Genomic DNA, 19,719 nt, shown 5'->3' on the forward strand with positions numbered 1-19,719 from the left:
TGTTGAGGACTGGTCAAAGGACGTGTCAAGGATCGTGTTGAAGTCTCCCCCCAAATTACTGCCGCATCACCAGCAGTAGTTATCATGTTATGAATGGCGTAGTAAAAATTGGGGTCATCAATTTTGGGTCCGTATGTGTTAACTACAACCACCTCTTGATCTGCCACCTCCCCCCAGACCAATACATATCTCCCCAGGGTATCTATTTTGGTGTCATGTAGGCGGAAACCCAGTTTCGGGTGTATCAAAGTGAGAACCCCCGTGGAATGGGATGAGCATTCAGTGTAATATCTCAGTGGGCCCCATCTTGGGCGAAAGTTAGTGCAGACCTGACCAAGTGCATGTGTCTCCTGTAGTTGTATGACCTGGAGGTTATGTCTGGAAATATATGCTGCAGTTTTCCGGTCCTTTATCAGGTTATTGAGGCCACGAATGTTCCATGAAAGGAGTTTGATGGTTATACTATCAACCTGCGCCATAGTCTTCTTTTATAACAGTTCTGCAACGTAGGCAATGAGTGCCGTCAGCTGTAACAGCCATGCTCGATGAAACTGAATTCTCTGATTTTAAATGGTTGCCAGTTATGGCCAAACTTTTAATTTTAAACATTTGTCTATTATAACCAAACTCAGTACCACATTCCCGCCCCCTCCCGCACCATCAACCCCAACCCGATGATGTGTCCCATTCCTCAAAACTCCCATAACCTGTGGAATTCTCCTGAGGATAGCTCGTTGCTGCCGCATGGCCTCCTTCGACAGAGGGTCCGGAACCCCACTGTAACAATTACTATTAATTGGAGCTGTACATACTTGTTGCAGGCCCTATAGCACGTAGAGGGATATCGATTCTGGTCTAGTTCAATCAGTCGAGTCAGGGTTATCTTCTTCCAAGCATGGCTGCATGTTTTGGTCCTATGCCCACTCCCTGGGGGGATAGGGATATTTGCTTCGACGTATGCCATGGCTTCAATAGGATTTTCGAAGAAATGCGACCTGCCTCCGTATTGGATTTGCATCTTTGCTGGGAAGATGAGGGCGTAGGGGATGTGGCGAAGCTGTATTTGTCTCTTGACAGGTTCATAGGATCTCATTTGTGTTTTGACACTAGCCGAAAAGTCTGGGGGTATGTGCACTCTGTTTTCCTCGTAGTGTAGGGTGCCTTTTTCTCTGGACAGCCTTAGGATCGTGTCCCTGTCCCTGTAGTTTAGTAAGCAAGCAATTGATCGTGCGTGGAGGAGCTCCAGGTTTAGGTGGTGGTGCCAGAGTGCAGTGTGCCCTATCCACAAGGAAATGATCGGAGAAGGAGTCTGTGCCCAGAAGGGATTTCAATAGGTTTTCCACATGCCGCTCCATCGGGCTCTTACAGAAGGATTCTGCATTTCTGACAATGCGAATGTTGTTTCTTCTAGATCTCGATTTGAGATCCTCACATTTAGCTTGGGTCTTGGGCAGGTCGCCCTTCAGCTGTGCAATGTCCCGGCTGTGTTGTGGTATAGCGTCTTCGTTCGTGCTGATCCTGTTCTCCGCGTCCGTGATACGCATGCTTTCCTTATCAACTCTAGCCTTCAAGGAGCTAATTGTTTCCACAATATCGTCCAGTTTAACATTTACTGCCAAGAATCCATTTTACACCATAGTCATAAGGCGGTCTTCTCTTGCGTCGGTGGAACCTCAGCCTGGCTGTCATGGTCCATTGGTGTGATGGCAGCCGACCTGTGGGGTTGGGAACTTGCAAAGGAGTCCATTGGGCCGTTTTTTTTGGCGCCTGTGCCTTTCTTCTCGTGGCGGCCCATGTGTTACTGATGTTAATCGAGAGTGGGTTGTGTTCTCCCACGTCTTGTGATGGTATGGGACCTTTTCCTCCACTTACTATTGTACGGGTGAATATGGTGTCTTTACTGTATGTTCAGCCCCACTGGGTCTTACCGTGATAGGGTTTTCTGCAATTGGCTGCGATGATAGTGGAGTCTAGTACTGATGGGTCGTGCCTCACGGGCCCCTCCTAGTCGTTGCCTAGGGTCCGTTATATTTTGGGTTTTAACACTCGGGCCAGAACACGCTTATGGGTTTCAAGGAGTCGTTCAGTTCCTTCAGGCCCGTATATAGTTTCAACCCACTTGCATGGGTGGTTTATTGCGAGTGCCCCCTGCTTCTCCAGGACAGTCTACTGTGGCAGCCGTATGTTCAGCCACCTTGTTGCCAAAAAGTTTTAAGGTGGCTTGGTCCTTCTGCGGCGAATATGGGGCCCCAATCTGCAGTGCTCAGTGTCCCAATGTGGATTTCTTGGAAGTGCATAGCCGGGGATGTTAGGCAGAATCCTGTGCAGTTCCCTTAGGGAGCACTACAGAAGATTAAGGCTACAGGTGAGAGCAATAAATCCCCTTTGGTATCAGTCTGTACCAAAAAGATTTAGTTGGTAGCTGTGGCTGAGCAGTCAGACTTATCTCAAGAAGGAGATGAGCAGTATTTAGGGTTTACACAATAGGCCTACATTACTATGGCACAAGGAAACACTGACCAAAGCATTGTATTAAATAGTAGATATATATTTATTTCATACACTTCTAATAAAACACATGTATCACAGTCATCAAGCAAGTTAAATAAGTCAAAGGAAAAATATACACACTCCCTAGTTAAATTGTAGACCAAGTGAACCAGAGTGAAAACTGAGCAAAACGGCACAGTGAAAACCACACACAAGGGATACTCTATCAATTTCTCACAAGGGAGGGAAAGCACAAGTTATAGAGAAATGGCTTCTTACACACCCTAACAACATTTCCCATAAGTCTGTGAACCAAATTGAGCACCACAGTGCATCAGTATAGGCAATACTTAAATGAAAACTGAGCAAAATGGCATTTCAGAAGGTTTAGAAAAGGGTAGTTAAAAGAAATAGGTGCACCAACACAGTTCTAGTTGAGAATCAATCTAAAGAAGGCAGTTCTAACAAATGTAGCCAGAGTGAGTAGGCCTGTGCCAGAGGCAGTGGTACAGGGCAAGGGCCCAGGAGCAAAATGTTCTTGTAACTGCAGTCAAGTCTTTGTTTAACTATTTTGAAAAGGTGGATGCAGAAGTTGAAAGACAATATTAAGAGAGAGGGGTGCGGCCAACCCAACAGGTAGGTAAAGGATTTAAAACACCTTTAATGCTACCGCGAAGAAAGGGTGGCCTGGCGGAACAATGTACCTTTAAAATGAAGAAGTGGCTCCTGCGGTGGCTGTTGTTCCTGGTAGTTCCTGCAGTTCGGGTGATCCAGCAGAGGAAGAGAGGCTCTTGTCGTGGAGTAAGGTTCGAGTTACTGCACTACCGAGGGATGAAACCAGCCGCGGTGCTGCCCAACGAATAAAAGGTTTGCTCCTTTAAATCGCGGAATGGGTGGACTGGTGACTGGCTATCCGGCCTCCGAGTACAGGGTACGGGAGATTCGACCAAGGCAGGTCCGGGAAGGCGATTGGCAAACTGGTTGGCCCCACCAGCTCAAGGGAAGAAGGCTCTTGCAGATGAAGATCTTGTCTCATTGTGTGGAGAAAAGTGGTGAGACGCTGCAGCAGGGTTTCACCGGTGGTTCAGTCGTTGCAGATGTCTTTGGCTTCTCTCCTCTTCGGCTTCTTAGTTCCAGTGGCGACGTCTTGCTCTTCCAGTCCTCAGGACCCTGCTTTTATGCAAAAAGATCCCCATTCATACAGCCTAGCTATCACTCACACAGTGGAGTGGTCATCTTGGTGGGAGACCCTCCAGCCTATCAGGATAGAGTGCGACATGGGTTGCTGAGGCAACACTGTCCAGGGGTCCTACTCCCCCACCCACACAATGGACCCACCCCAGACTCAGTGGAGCCGAAAGGAGGGCTTCTCGGCAGAAGCCCGCCAAAAGGACGAACAAAGGATCCCCGACCTGGGTTAGGAGTTTAGAGAAAGACACAAGAAAGAAGTTATATTAAAGTTCTGGCCAATAAAACCTACCAGAGTCAAGTTAATATTAAAATGTAGCGGCGGTATGTTAGAGGCTGCCAGAAAAAGTGGTAGCCTCGAACAATGGGAAAAGCCCATAGGAAATATTAGCGGTTGAAAATTTAAGGTAGTAACCACTGCCACCAGCCAGAAACTTTTGAGAGAGGGACTGTACGGTCCCCTCTCAAAAATGAACATAAGGGAAAACTATTAACCCTTTCCAGTACCTCCATAGTAAGATGGTTTGTACTGTTTTAGTTCATAAAAATTGACTAGTAAAGTCAATGGGGACTTCACATGCCCTGGGAGACAGTAGTCAGTCCCAGGGTATGGAGTCTATGTTTGGGGGTCGCTACGACACCCCTGTGTCACTGCACAGAGGGTGCTGTGTAACACATGTGAAGAAAGATGGTTCCTATGGGGTTGAGAAAATCCCATAGACATTAAACACACAAATAGCCTAGAAAACACATAGCAAAAATGCCTAAGAGTGGGAAAAAAGTCTCACTCTTAGCAGGAGAAAGAATAAACCCTTCAAATCCAGCAAAGCTGCTGGGGGACTCTATAGGTAAGGGAAATTAGCCATAAAATGAGAATTCTCCCTAAAAGGGGGCCTGCTTGGGATGGGGCCGTGAACGTTGGATATTGGAAGCCGGGAGGCGAAGACTTCAGCCCGCAGCGTGGTCACTTAATGTATTGGATTGGCTTGGGTTTAAATACAGTCTGCGAATTATGTAACCCCCGGGCCCCAACTTTAACAGACATTACCAGGGCACACATTCATTGTAGAGTCCTACATCCACGTGTTGCTGTTACAGGGTGATTACTGCTGCTTAGGTTGTCTCCCCACACGCACCATAGGGCTGCGGGGTGCTGCCTATCTGGCGTTCTCTCCTTCCCCCTCAGTGCAGGGCCCGTACCTCTTTGCTGTGGGTGAGCCTGGGCGGGCCTCGTCCCGCTTCTCCACCTCACTGGTGGGTCCGCGGCAAATATGGGGCCCCAATCTGCAGAGCTCAGTGTCCCAATGCAGATTTCTTGAAAGTGCATAGCGTTAAGCCAGGGGCCTGCTTGGGATGGGGTCATGAACGTTGGATATAGGAGACCGGGAGGCTAAGACTTCAGCCCGCAGCGTGTTCAGTCAATGTGTTGGCTTGGGCTTAAACACAGTCTACAAATTATGTGACCCCAGGGCCCCAACTGTAACAGACATTACCGGGGCACACATTCATTGTATCAAGTCCTACATCCACGTGTGGCTGTTACGGGGTGATTACAGCTGCTTAGGTTGTCTGCCCACATTCACTACAGGGCCGCGGGGGGCTGCCTGTCCGGCATGCTCTCCTTCCCCCTATGTGTAGGGCATGTACCTCTTTGCTGTAGGTGGGCCTGGCAGGCCTCGTCTCGCTTCTCCACTTCACTGGCGGGTCTGCGGTCAGGACAGCTCCTTCATCCGCTCCTCTGCAGCCCTCCATGGGGTGGAGAGGTACGGGTGGCGGCGGGAAGCCGGTCGGGGCTTAGCAGCCATCTCCGCGCGGTCGTTGGCACTCCCACCAGTACGTCGAAGCGGGGAGCAGGGGGCCCTGGGCACTCTTCTGCTCATTCCAGGATCTGCTGCGCACCGGTGGAAGGAGCCCCTTGGGAGATGTTGTTGGCGGCTGGGGTGGACAGGTGCATCCGCGTCAGTGGGCTGGAGGTAGCACCCATCCCCCACGCGGCTCTGCTGTGATCTCGCAGCCGTGGCGTGGCGCAGGTCTCCTGCGGATCTGTGCGGCGGATTGTAGACAGCGGGTCAGCCCGCCCCTTCTTAGTTCGCTGCAAACTCTGCGACAGGGCTGCGGTTTTCGCTCAAAGTTGCTCCAAGTATGCAGTACACGATGAGGCTTTGGGCCAAAAGGGAATTTGTGGTCTTGTTGGCCCCAATCAGGATTGATTTAGTATCAGGATATTCAGGGGATCGGAGCTCTCAGCTCAGGCGGCCATCTCGATTGCACGCAACAGCGCCCCCTCCCTTTTCGCCTTCTTGACCCTTCTAGTGAGTAATCATTGAAAATTTGAATCTTGGATCCGTCGAGCTGCACTGGCGTTGCCGCACTGTATGCCTTTAGAATGGCGACTTTGTGTTGGAAATTCAATAGTCGCATGGTGATCACTCTCAGGCGTTCATTTGGTGCTGGTTTGGGGATTGGAGCTCTGTGCGCTTGTTCTATGATGAGGTTCTTTGCATTGGCTATGTGCAGGGAGTTTAGCAGGAGGTTGCTTATAAATGTCTCCATGTCAGTTCCCTCAGCGTTTTCCAGAACCCCTACGATTCTGAGGTTGTTCCTCCAGGATCTATTTTCCTGGTCTACGATCCTTTCTCTTAGTCGCTGTACCTCCTGTATGACCCTGTGACAACCTGACAGAAGCTCCAGGCATGGAAAACCCAAAGGAGGGTTGGTGGGGACAAGAGACAGAAAATAAAATAGTGCTGGATCATGAAAACGAAACACACCCATGCCCTGATATTCACGGCCGCGGCCGTACAAGTACAGTCTTCATAAAAGCACCGGCTTAGGCAGCCGCGGGAAAAGACATGACCCATGTAAATAGTTTACACATCAAAGGCAACACGTTCCCTCTGAAGTCAGCGCCGGCTCAGGCAGCCGAGGAAAAAACTTGTTTAAGCTGTTTTCAGATTAAGGGCAGCAAATTCCTTTCGAAGTCAAACCGCAGTTATAATGACCGGAACAGAAAACCATTTGAGCGTGTTAGTAAACAAAAAATGTGCCACAGAAAACTGTAGAAGACAGCATTATTGTATCACAGAACTTACCGTGTACTTTTACAATGAAAACCAGCGTTCTCCACAAGGCACCAGTGCGGGCTCCATTATGACGACCAAGATCCTCCAAGGAAGGGGGCGGGGCTTGGAGGGGCTTTTCAAGCTTTCGGGCAGGGAAGCATACTGATTGGGTGGAATTGTCCAAGCCCCTATATAAGGGAGGAGATAAGGAAAAACTGGGGGATTTGTTTCCTTTCTGTTGCAGAGGTCAGCAGAGGGTGAGGAAGCAGCCGAGAGGTTCCAGTAGGCATACGAAGACTAAACTACGTTTTTTTCCTTATACTCTAACCAAGCCTGCTGATAACGAATTTTGGACTCTAAACAGGGGTTCTTACCCAACTTTATTTTCTTTTGTTACCATTTTGAAGTCAATAAAGACAATTTTTTGTGAACCTAACTCCTGCTCATAGTGATCCCTTACAGACCCCATCAAGGTCGTTGTCCGTGGTCATTTGATTGTCCTCCATAGCACTAATGTGCTGTTCATTGTTCGTAGTGCGCTCGTCTGATTGGGCCGCCATTCGGCTTTGCACATCTTGGAGGTCTAGTTTTATATCGTGGACCGCCGTATTTGTTTCCTGTGTGCGTTGACCGATTAGTTTCATCTCGGCCAGAATAGCCTGAAGTTGCGATTGTACCTCCAATTCTGGTTTGTTCCTTGCTGACCTTCTGGGTAGGCTTCCTGCTTGTTTGCTGTCTAGGGTGTCTTTGGTGTCTGGGGCGTGGATCTCCTGTTGCATTGCCCCCTGTTACTCTTGTGCCCCGTGAGGTGCCTGTGGGAAGTCTTATGCTGGGGTTTTAGGCTTCCGCCCCTATCCGTGTGCTATGGGTGTCCAGTGGGCTGTTGTGGTGGTCACCGCTGCGTCCGTGCAGTTATGCTGGCTTATTGTCCTTTCGAGCTCGCTTTCAGGTGCCGTGTTCGTCTGAGGTCCTTCCATGGGACAGTGGGAAGGGGTGTAAAGACCGGAGGGAGGTCTGTACTTCCGCTCTCTATATGGTAGAGGAGAGGCACGGAGAACCCCTGCCAAGATTCTCTATTGTGGTAGCAATGGATGAACAATCAAGGCCTAGCTTCTCAGGAGGTGATGCAAGCTGGTTCTTAAGTACAGTGTAGTCCCCAAGCACCCACAAAGGAATGTCCACACACTGTATCGGTTAAAACACAGTCTTTATATAATTAATATTCAAGGTCATGTACACTATCACGATAACTCACTTTGCACTCAGAAATCAATAATGGCAAATATATACAATTCTAAAGTGGTACCACTAACGTTATCAGATCTCGTTAAAGTGCATACGGGCAGAATGACACACAGATCAAAATAAAGAGGAAACCAGCAGTAGAGAGAGGAAGGAAAGCAAGATGGTTGACAATTGGCAAAATACTGGTAACTACCGTTAAACACAGTTGTGTGTGGAGATCCCTCCACCTGGGCAACCTGTAGAAGAAAGATACAAGCCCAGTCCATATATTGCTCCCACTAGACTTTCCAATAGTTCTGCAACCCCATAGTACCTTTGGCGTTGTAGTGCTCCTCGTCGGGGAATCAACGGCCCTTCTTGAGTGTCCTCCCTTTCAGGCAGGAGTCACGGGTCGTCGAACGTACGACGGAGAACAGGTCGAGCTACGACGGTGAAGTGGCTGCATCGTTCCTAGCGGTGCTCGTTGACTGGGAAGCATAAACGTCCTGCAAGGAAGAGGTGTGCGGGGCACCTCGGTGTCGATAGTTCTGGACCGCAAAAGAGTTGGAAGAACTGTGGCCCAGCAAGGGCGTCGAGTCGTCATCTTCTCTGTGGTCTTTGGGTGGCGGGAAACCCACCGGTGGATGCTCCTCGGCACGTCGACGATCAGGCCTTCTCTAGCAGGATACAGCGGTGACGATGCGGTCGAGAGCGTCCTTGGATCAAATAAAGTTCTTAGGCAAAACGGGAGCACGGCGGCTCCAGTTGGCGACAGAGGTCGGCGACAGTGGCGGACAACAGTCCGGGCGCTTCTCCTTGGAGTTCCGCAGCAGTCCCCGTATCGGGTCGGCAGCCTGTCGAAGGTCTGTCTACCAGGGAGCTTTGGCAAAGATCAGCTGGTGCACGATGGTCCCTCGTAGCTCGGGAAGAGGGCGCCTTACCAGGTCCTCTCTGGGTCAGTCCTTGAAGGCACAGGAGCTTTCAGATTGTAAAGGAGAGCAACAGCAATTCTTCTCGTCCAGCAGGGCTTCAAGATCAAGCTTCAGTTATTCCAGTTACTTGTCGTAGTGGACTTCAGCTTCTGAACACGATTCCTAGCAGTGCGAGGTCCCCAGATATACTGTTGATCTCCCATTCATTCTGCTGGGTCACAGTCAAGCATCCAATCACGACTAAGGGCATTCATGCAGGCAGGCAGCCAATCAGGCACACGGTGCATTCAGGCCATTCACTTCTCTCCAGACACTTACAACAAGTTATGTGTGTTGGGACAAGTACCGAGCCATTCAACACTCCCTACTGTATTCATACCGGTTTCGGGCAGGGCTGTCTCAACCATTCTGTCAACCAACAGATACTAGACACCCATAACATAGAATGCATATTCGTCACATACTCCATTCACCCAGGTCCCACCCACAGGCGTACCCCCAACATACGGTCGTTGAGAAGGCTCCAGCCAGTCTGGTCGGCACTTCCCCACACTACCATATACGGAACTTACACCCCCCAGCCAGTCAGGGGGAAGGGACAGAGGCAGGGCTTCCCAGGACTTCAGGAAGATCAAGGTAACAGGTGATGGAAGGCAAGAGGCCATGGTGGCCATTTTGTCTCCATCAGGAATCTACCGATTCCAATGACAGGGCCTGGGAATCCCAAAATGGAGGACGCTCAGGGCACCCGTCATTACAGCACGCAGCTGCTACCAGCCTGTATCCTGCTCTGTGGGCCACACACAGGTGCTCAAAAACATACACTAGGGGCACAGGGTTGCACCCCTACCCATGGGTGCCATAAGGGTATCCCACGGGTCTGTTCACCAAACCAAAAGAGAGAGAGCTGCACCGCCAGGAGTCCCACATGAACTCCTGCGCGGAAAACACGACAGAACACATGATAAAAAGCAGTAAAGGAAAAAGATACGGAGGCCCTGTCCCTCCGATGCACTTCCAGCATCACAGGGGGTGGTTCCCGTTACGGGTCCGCCGTCCCACTAGCGTCTGGCTTCCTTGCTGCCAATGTGCCCTTGTGGCTTTGTTGTCTCCACCTGCGGCTTGTTGGTGTCACTCCATCATGTCCCTTGGTGTGCAATAGGGCCCCTGCGGTTAATTATGGCGGTTCTTCCCCACTTGTCAGTCTGCCAGCGCCTGTCTTCCTGTCCTACTTCCCCCTATGTTCCGGGGTTTCGGCTGTTGTTTGAGTCTCGGTTTCCAGCCCTCGTTGGGTTTCGGTATGGTGCTAATGGGCAGGAGGAATCTGCATATTGGCCCGTTCCCTGGGTGTGCACCTGGCCTTCGGGGGGCAGCGTGGTTCCTGCAGCGCCTTCCCCCGTGTGAGGTCGGAATCCTAAGTGGGGTCTCCCCTCCTCCTGAGTTGCTGCGATTGTCTACCCCTAGGCGTCGGGTCCATTGCTCGAGTCCACCATTTCACTGTGTTGGGGCTTGCCTTCTTCACGGCAGCCGGGCCCTAGTGCAGAGGGCCCCCCTATTGTTTGCTAGGACGGGTGCAGGCCATGCTTTATAATTCAGGAAAGCTGTGGCTATCTATGTCCCGCGGTGAGCCCTGTTACAGGCTCAGTGACCACATGCTTGTAGTACTGTAGCTTCTCCCTAATGGGATCTTAAGTAAACGGTACGGTTGGGTTGTTATGCACCCCTGCTGTTGGCGTTTCAGGCCTTGCCTGCTTAGTATCTCACCTCTGCGGGGCATAGAGTAGGTGGATGATTCCCCTTGGGTGAGGCCGTGTATTTTGGAGGGGGATCTCCTCACGCCCTGGCTGTTACCTCTGCTCCTCCTCAGGGTCCTAGATCTTGTAAGGTCAGCGGGGTGGCGGGGTCTTAATCTGTAAATATGCAGGGCCCCGTGCGGGGGGGTGGGCGCGGGTTTCCGTCGCCCCACCGTTGCGTTTGGCGTCTGGGCTGTTAACTTTGGGGAGTGGTGTGCTTCTTGCAGGGAACGACCCCGGCTGGAGGGAGCAGGATTGTGGTGCCGCCGGGGGGCCCCTCGCTGTGTGCTGACTTACTTGGGGGGGTGTGGGTTCTCGTATCTGTTCCACGTCTGTGTCCTGGAGTGCTGCTTTTTCTTGATAGCGTCCTCAGGGGTGCTTCATTCTCCCTGTGGTTACTTTCGGTAGCCTCACCAACCGCACCCCTCGGCCTCCAGTTGCGCCACTCTAGCCGTCTAGGTGGGTTTGAGCGTTGTGTTGGCCCCTTCGTTCTCTGCACGGTGGCCCTCTGGTCCCTCCTTTCTCCTTTGTCGCCGGCTGAAGTTTTCCGGTATGCCTCGATGTGTGCTCACCACAAGGGGTTGGGCAGGCTGTTTGTCGTCCTTGGATTGTGCTTCGCACCTTTTTCCTGCGCCTTTCTCCTACATGGTGCAGTGTGCCAGCAGGTCTTTTGTCGATTATTTAAGTGCCTGAGGCGCGTTTACGTTCAGGATTTCTCCTGACGGCGCCTCTACCTTTCCGGTCCATGAAATCTCCTTCGTACAGGCGGTTTCTGCTCGTTGCCGGCATACCTCTCAACTCACACATTTTTGGCGGGTGTCACCCGCCTTGTAAACAGCCAACTCACCCGCCAAGACTCCTGCACGCCCATTCGCTTCAATTGGCTCTCACCCGCCAAAATCAAAATCCTGTATTTTCACCCATGGTTGCGACACAAATGATTGAGAGCTATGAATGAATGGGCTTTCACCACCCAAAAGGAAAATCGGATGTTTTCACCCGCCATGGGGTGACAAAACATTGAGAACTATGTGCTGGGGTGATAGTCAGTTACAAAATCCGACTATCAGTGGTGCTCCTCTAACCCACCGACATCTTGCTCGGGCTCTCGAGTGCCCCCCAATTTTGAATATTGTGATGTATATTGTAATGTTCAATTTTTTTGGGTGAAAGGCATAGCTCTCAACTCACACGCTTTTGGCGGGTGTCACCCGCCTTGTAAAGGGCTGACTCACCCGCCAAGCCTCCTGCACGCCCATTCATTTCAATGGGCGTCTCACCCGCCAAAAACAAAATCGGGTGATTTCACCCGCCTTTGCAACAGAAATGGTTGAGAGCTATGGAAAGGTGTGCATTGTACTTCTACTTTGACAACTCGGTAACACAATAATAAAAAAAATATACGTATGAAACATTCACCAACATGATGTTTTCATTTGAGAATGACTCACAACGATCAAGCGGAAAGGAAGCACAGTGGACCATTCTTGACGTCATTTCCGGGGTAAACATTTATTTTTTTGTTTGCCTTGTTTTTGTTTTAAAACGTACATTATCACCTAAACTGTGGCGTTCGTGAAGGTGGTTATTTCTGTCTACGAGAACGATGTAAGACCTTAAAATAAAACAAATATCTTGAGAAATTGCCAACTGTTCAGAAATTCAACGAGCAAAAGCAATTTACGTGAAATAGAAGAAGGACTAAGGGGAAGATTCAGGAAGCTACTTGTCAATATTCACAAGTTGTCATCGTCGGCCATTATGATGAAGACCATGTTCCAATTCTAAGAAGCGTTGCTGCAACAACAAATGTCCAGAAACGTGTTAGTAAGATAAAATATTAATGTCAGCAATCAATTACCAGCCAACGTTCCGAGCCCGTTCAATATTGAAGACACGTATTTCTTCATTTTTAATGTGATTCAATGCTTCGGTGAGAAATATTCAACATTTGTTTGTGCGAGTAGGCAAGTAAAGCTGTAGGGTTAACGCATCCTTTGCAAATTCGTAGTGCCTTGAATGAAAACACATCAAAATGACCGTCATGGCTGACTGGAGCACTGCAGGCCCCTCGTTCTAGCTCCATGACAGCTGTGAGGGTGACAGGAATGAGGCGGTTGTTCTCTTCGAGCTCGAACCCACCTTCGCAGGCAGGTAAAGAAGCCGCCATTTATAACCGATGCCAGGCCCTACTCACATGTGCCCTAATGTGTCTATAAGCGTGCATTTACATTCATTGTCATTATTGTGGCAGGGTTTTGACATGTTATTATACTAGTGTTTTCACATGTTATTATACTGTATGTTTTCAAACGATAATTAAACGTATTAACTTTATCTTTTACAAACTGACTTCATTACCTAGAGCTATGCTTTGCTGAACATGCATTTCAAACGTACCGTGCTTTTAGGACCAATTCTGAATAGGGTTACGTTTCTTCTTCATCTACTGTCCAGGGACGAGGCCGGCATCTTTCAAAGATGGCGGTTGAAGCAGCGGCCGCTTTCCAGGTCCCTGCACTGGCTCGGCTGCTTCAGGCAGTGACAGAGCCGCAGCGCAGGGAGTAGGTGGGGGAGCGGCGAGCCGGGAGCCGTCATTGATAGGAGGCGCAGGGACCAGGCTGCGCTAGAATCGGGAGCATCAAGTCTCCTGCAGCAGGTAAGCACCACCCTAACTGTTCTTGTCAACCTTCACGCCCCCTTCTTTCTGTCCATTGGCAGAGATCTAGCAAATCCCTAAATGCAGAACTGCCATCATCCCGTCCTATTTAAATGTCCCTGCGTCTGCTGGCATTGAAATGCTGGTTCAAATAGAGATTCTTATCAGAATGCATTTTTATGGATCACCATATTTCTTCGGTTGCCACCAGCGCTGCATACTGTTCTAGCTTGAGAATGGGTTTGAAGACATTTTGGCTCGGCATCTTGTGGCTATTTGACAACATGATAATCGTTTTGTCATAGTTGAATCAGTGGCAACAATGGTGAACTTGTAAACCGATTGGGTCTAACTATATCACTGAATCTCATGGGCGAGTGAGCAAGCCTCACTTCGTGCGTGAGATTTAGTGGGGATTTAGAGACGATCAATAGTATGAAAGGGACATAATGGCTATTTTTATAGCAGAAATTTCCAATAAAATTGGCTACAGTGATAGGGGGTTTGTAGACCCTTCTAACTGGAACAAAGGAAGGTTACAAAACAAGTAACGGAAAGGACAGATGCTACGTCAGGAAAAAAATGTGCTAATCGTGCATATAGAACGGGCGGGGTATGGGCATCAGAGTAAAGTTCCTTCACAGATAACAGCCAAAGCTGCAGGTGGAGCAGTGTAAGCTTTCACACAGAGAGAACTCGGTATAGCATGCGCAGGAGCAATCCAGGTTACTCGCAAACATCGGATATAAGATAAACCTGGAGTTTCAAATGTGGAACAATACATTTACAAACAATTGTAGATATTTAATTAAAATGTTGTATTTACAATTCACGAGATGGCAATTCTCTAGTACATACAGCAGCAAACAAATTCAATAAAAAAAACTCAACCTAAAAACTACTCAACACTGCATACATCACACCCAGACATACCATATACACAAAAAAACACATCTGCAACATACTTTGCATATGAACTAATTCAAACAAACAAGGCAATGTGTGGACATTTACAGCCACAATTCCCTAACTAAAACAAATAACACACAATTATGACTGTGTAGCCAAGGGGAGACCAAATGAAATATAGGTGTGTCTTCCGGCTACTTCCAAAGCGCCGACCGGTTTTGATGTTACAAGTTTAGTTGCAACGTCTTCTTCAGGGGAGGAAAGAACAGTCAATTACGTTTGGGCCATGCAGTTCAAGAAGGCCTGAAACAGGCACCATTGTTGCACAGAGGGAGAACTCCAATCACAGAGCAAGTTTCGTGGCGCACAGCCAACTGGCTTGTGCATTCAGCAGGATCAAACCAAGGTCAACTCAAGACCGCTGGCAGTTTCACAACAATTACTGGAGTGAAAAGTAGCCCTCTACTAGGCAAAAAACAGCAGCGAAAATCAAGCACGCAAAAGCGCTAGCTAGCTGAGATGGCCAACAAAGTATGTTCACTGGCAGGTGGATGCCGTATGACTGTGTCGCAACAATTCCGGAAATGAAGGATGCATGATGCCAGGTCTAAAACGGGGCACGAAAGGAGGCTCACAGTCCTGGGTGTCCTAACTGGTACATACAACTGCAAAACAACGCCTTAGCATTGACTGCTTGGCCACACAAATCGAGCACATACAGTAGTAGGTACGTTTTTTAATGTTTCCCTCACACAGAATGATCAGCTTGAGCAGGGCAGTGCATGCTTCTCTCACACCCTTATAATAGGCACATTGTGAGTAGCAGCATTGCAAGTCAAAATTGTACAGCACAGGCTTCAACTTCTCCCACTCCCAAAAACACAGAACAGGTAAACATGAGATGCCCTCACATAGAGTAGGTCACCATAGGCATCAGTAAAACACGATTTCCTCAAGCAGAAGTACACCGTGACCCATAAATGTACAACTGCATCTTCACATGGAGAAGATTAACATGGGTACAAAAGTGAACGTTTGCCTCACAAAGTGTCACCATGGGCTCCTTCAATGCAAGCTTCCCTCACACAGAAAAATCCACCATGGAATACATCATTACAAGTTTCCCACAAATACAAAAGGGGAATGTGAGGTGCACAGTAACTATACCTCAATACATATACCATGTCAGCATGAGCCACCCCCCGCCCCCCACGGCAGTGCAAGCTTCATATAGAATGGGTACAGCGTGGGGCTTATCTGTGCAAGCTTCCATCACATACAACCAGAATGGGATTGGCTTTAGCTGTTCAAGCTCCACACAAATAGCAAGCTCCCCATATGTAGAACATCGACGGTATACGTCTCGGAAGTGCAAACTCCCATCATGTAGAGAAAAGGTTCCGCGTGGGTCTTAACATCTGCCTGTTTCTTTGCAGACAAGACAAGCATTCCCAATGTGATAGTGGCCCAGGCAGTGCATCCACTTTCAGCAGAGTGCCTTTCTCAGATAAACTAGTTCTTATGTCGTTAAGAAAACGTCACGTAGCGTGCATTTACTTCAAAGGTTTCAGTCAGAGCACAGTCTTTCTATGATAGTCCGAAAACAAGTAAGGTTTTAAAAAGATCAAATGCGGATTGAATAATAGAGCTGTAAGATGGAGCACACACACGCTTTTTTGTTTTTGTTTTTAGATCCCCAGTTTTTGCCTTTGACCAGAGAAAGAAAGCTGCAAGTACTCTAGTGGGCGGAGCCTCAGCCTAGAAGTCACAATACCCATAGCTTCTAGCACAAGTCCTGAAAGAGATACTTTAAGCTTGCCTGCACGGACCAGCAGGCAGAGTGAGGCACAGGCTTGAAGTCATTACATCCAAGTGCATAGTTTGCAACTGTACTTAATCTAAATCAGGAAGATTATTTCCACAATTTTAAGAAGGCAGGGTTGGTTCACTCTCACCCAATGTAGGTTTCAGGAAGTGCTGGTGCTCAGCCCTAATAAGTGCTGGGGCTGAACACTGGCAAACACCAGGACAAATTAAGCGCTGAGTGTTTAGGATCATTATGTTTTGGACATTATTAATTCATTCTATACAAATATATGGTAAATGATTTAAAACACCAGGTGGGGATTTTTGGGAATTAAACTGGAAAGCAACCATGCAAACCTTTCACAGGATAATCTACCTGTTCAGCTATAAGCTTTTGGGGCACCAACGTTTTGTAATGTCTCCTACTGGACACATTGTTGCTATGCTGGGTGAAACGTGAGCTCCTGGAGAGCGTGTTTATTTCACAGCATTTGTGTTTATCTGAATAACTGGGATGTCAATTTTGATCAGAAATTACTTAACAATAATGCATTTACAGATGAGAGGCTTTACCAAAAAGTTGTTTTAGCCAAGTTTTGAAGAGATTGCCTGTTATGTTCGCTTTGATTGTGATGTGGAGCGGGTAGGGAGAGAAATGAGACGAAGCACCACACGCATGAGGCGGTGAGGTTGAATTTAGAGGTTGATGGAGGAAATGACATGGTGAGTAGACAGATATACAATCGGCCAGGTGCTGAGGAGAAAGACCGTTGACTAGCTCTGTAAACTAGAATCAGGAACGTGAAAAGTAGGTGGCTGTGCATGGAGAGCCAACCAGCATGTAAACGTAGGGGATGGTCTGCTTAGGTTTGCCAGTGTGTGGGTAGGATAGTTTAATACTTTGCCTAGAGGGAGGAAGGAGTAGAGAGGAAGACCAAGGAGTTGGCATGAACAGTACAAGTTTGCTGAGCATGAAGGTGGAGTTTAGAGTTTTTGTAGCATGGTGAGTAAGAAATTGAGATTTCTCAGAATGTTGAGAAGGTTAATGTTAGCCGCAGATGTTGTACTAGTGATGAATTGTTGCAGTCAGAGGTCGCTATCAAAAGATGTCCACAAGTTGGTGACCCTTGGATCAGAGCAAGAAGGCCATGTGGATGGAGGGGGAGGGCAGGCATGGCATTAAAAGCTGTGAGAAAGACATTTTGTTTTTGAATAGTTAAGAGTGAGGCAACAGAGAGCCACCCAGTTACAGATCACAGTGAGACAGTTTGGTAATCCATTCCGAGATAAACTTGTTTTAAAGGAGACCCTTTCAGGTAGGAGGCAATCCAGTTGTTCGCATATTTGTAAGGTTTTAGAGAGTGAGGAGATCGGAGTGGTTGACCGTGCGTGTTGAAGGTGGCAGAGAGGTCCAAAAGATGAGTATAGAAGAGAGCTTGGAATGATGAGCATCAGAGCGAAAGTGTGAGACATGCATGAGTCTTGGTGTACAGTTTTACTATGGAAGCCAGATGGAAGTTCCTCTTATTAAAGTCCATTTTCCTTAAGGTACTTAGTGAGCCAGATGAATACCAACCACTCAAGGGACTTTGAATAAGGAGGAAGGAGGGAAACATGATAGTTTGCTGGGATGTTTAGGTCAGCAGTGGATTTCTTCAAAAGGGGTGGAACAGTTGTAGATTGGAAGTGAAGAGCAAGGTTAACGAGCTCAGAAAGATAAGGGCAAGTGATCAAGAGTAAGTCTTTGACCGTTTGAGAAGCAAACGGGTCGACGGGAGTGCAAGGTGTCGCTGCTGGTAGGGGAAAGTTAGTTGAGAGGAAGGGGTAGGGTAGGTAGGTGGTGGACAGAACGAGGATGGAGGGAGAGAGGAGAGCTATCGGAGTGCCATACATTTTAGAGGAAAAATAGTAAGCAACGTTGTTATCAGAAAGGGAAGAGGCAATGGCTATTGCCTCGATAGGTGTGAGCAAAGATTGGCGGGTATCTGAAAAGTGCTAGGATGCTTTTGAAGGGAGGAGATTAGGTTTGTGTAGTGGGATGATTTGTTAGAATTGAGGGTAGCAAGGTTTTTTTGTAGGCTAGGAGTCGGTTGGAGGATTGTGATTTGAACCAGCATCTTGTCATGACGCATGGTGGTGGTGTTTTTTTTTTGGAGGGTCTGGCTCCGAGGTAATCCAGGGCTGCTGATGGAAAGGCGTGAATGTGCATGTAGGATAATGTTGGTCAAAGGAGTCCTAAGTGCATAGTGAATGTCAGAAAAAAGCATGGTTTATGGAAGAAGCCTGAGTAGGGGAGAGAGACTGCTGATGGGTATTCACATCATCAAGATAAGATGCAAGAGAGCCACGCTTGAACTTTCATTTGGTCATTGAATATGTGCAAGATGGTGTAGAAGGACCAAGATGTTGAAGTGAAGAATGGAATGATCAGAGGGAGAGGGGTAAAGGAGAAGAAGAGCAAAGTAAAAAGGCATATCCAATTGAGTAGATGGAGTGGACAGATAATATGGAGTTTACTTCAAGCGGGGGGGTGGCTGGAGAGGGAATGTGAAGGTTAAAGTCCCCCTGCGTGGGTAGGAAGTGGTTCAAATTGAAGGTTCAGGTCATGGTAGGAGGAGTTGAGGACTAGGGGGGTGATAGCGAGCCAGAACAGTGATAGCAGTAGGAAGGAGAAGTCGAATAGTGGAATATTGAGACGACCAAGAGGTGATGTCTGGTGGGGCAGTGGTAAGGGCCTTATTAATAATAATAATAATAATTATTAATAAGAAACACCCCTTCACCATACTTCCCCCCCCCCCCCACAGGTAGGGGATAGTGGAAGAAGCTAGCAGCGTCCGCGTAGAGCGCAGATAGTCTTGCAGAATCAGAGTTATATGTTTCTGTCGTAGCAAGAAGTGAAAGTTGAAGGTGATGAGTCAAAATGGCCAGTGATGTAGGAAGATTTGTTGCAGAGGGATTGCGCATTCCAAAGGCAATGTGAAAGAGTGATAGGAGGTGGGGGGAGACGAGCAGGTGTCTGGAAGGCAAAGGGAGCAGATGAGGTTGGAGATCCTGCAAGAATGTGAGCATAAGGTTTGAGGGGTGTGGGTGCTGGGGGAGAGGAGGAACATACAGAGAGGGTACAATGGATTAGAGGTTAGACCAAGTTGTCACTGAAGGCTATAAGAGAAGGGGAGGAGAAGAGTGAATAGAAGGTGGAATGGAGGAAAGTAAAGTTGCATGGTGGAGGACAGAAGCTAAAGGCGAGTTAGGGCAGGGTGCAGCAGGTGGGTGGATGGTTGGCTGGCTGAAAAGGGCAGGTATAAGTTCTGCTTTGGGTTAGAATGGGGCAGTTGGAGAGAGCACAATTTATTGGCAGGCAAATCTTTGGAAATTAGTAATTAGCTCGTACCATTTGATGAAACTCGGGTGTATATTTTGGCATCTATATCAGCGCTATTGGTCTATATGACCCTGGGCATGTCCAATCTTGTCCGCTTTTGGAAACACAACAATCTTGGCTTCATTCATCGCATTCGTGAGCTTCCCTTTCGACCTAAAAGAATTAAAGAGCCGCGTAAGTCACAGCGTTAGAATGTCTTGATATTTTCTATAGAAATTTGCCGATTGCCATCCGGGCCTGGAGCTTTGTTCCTAGGTAACGATTGGATTGC

At 48.2% G+C, this 19,719-nt stretch overlaps 1 protein-coding gene across 5 annotated transcripts in view; it reads left to right on the top strand.

The window, feature by feature from the left end:
- The first annotated feature begins 13,198 nt into the window (after positions 1-13,198).
- Positions 13,199-19,719, top strand: part of ATP6V1A (ATPase H+ transporting V1 subunit A) — a 1,210,625-nt gene continuing 1,204,104 nt past the window's right edge. For 2 of the 5 annotated variants that reach the window (XM_069635874.1, XM_069635878.1), the window contains exon 1: positions 13,228-13,348. The gene's annotated coding sequence lies outside the window, so the exon portion shown is untranslated. Of the gene's footprint in view, positions 13,349-19,719 lie in introns of all 5 variants that reach the window. The other 3 variants (XM_069635876.1, XM_069635872.1, XM_069635880.1) reach the window with 3 other exon arrangements.

The sequence above is a fragment of the Ambystoma mexicanum genome, chromosome 7p (assembly GCF_040938575.1).
Source record: "Ambystoma mexicanum isolate Mex_15411 chromosome 7p, UKY_AmexF1_1, whole genome shotgun sequence".
NCBI lineage: Eukaryota > Metazoa > Chordata > Amphibia > Caudata > Ambystomatidae > Ambystoma > Ambystoma mexicanum.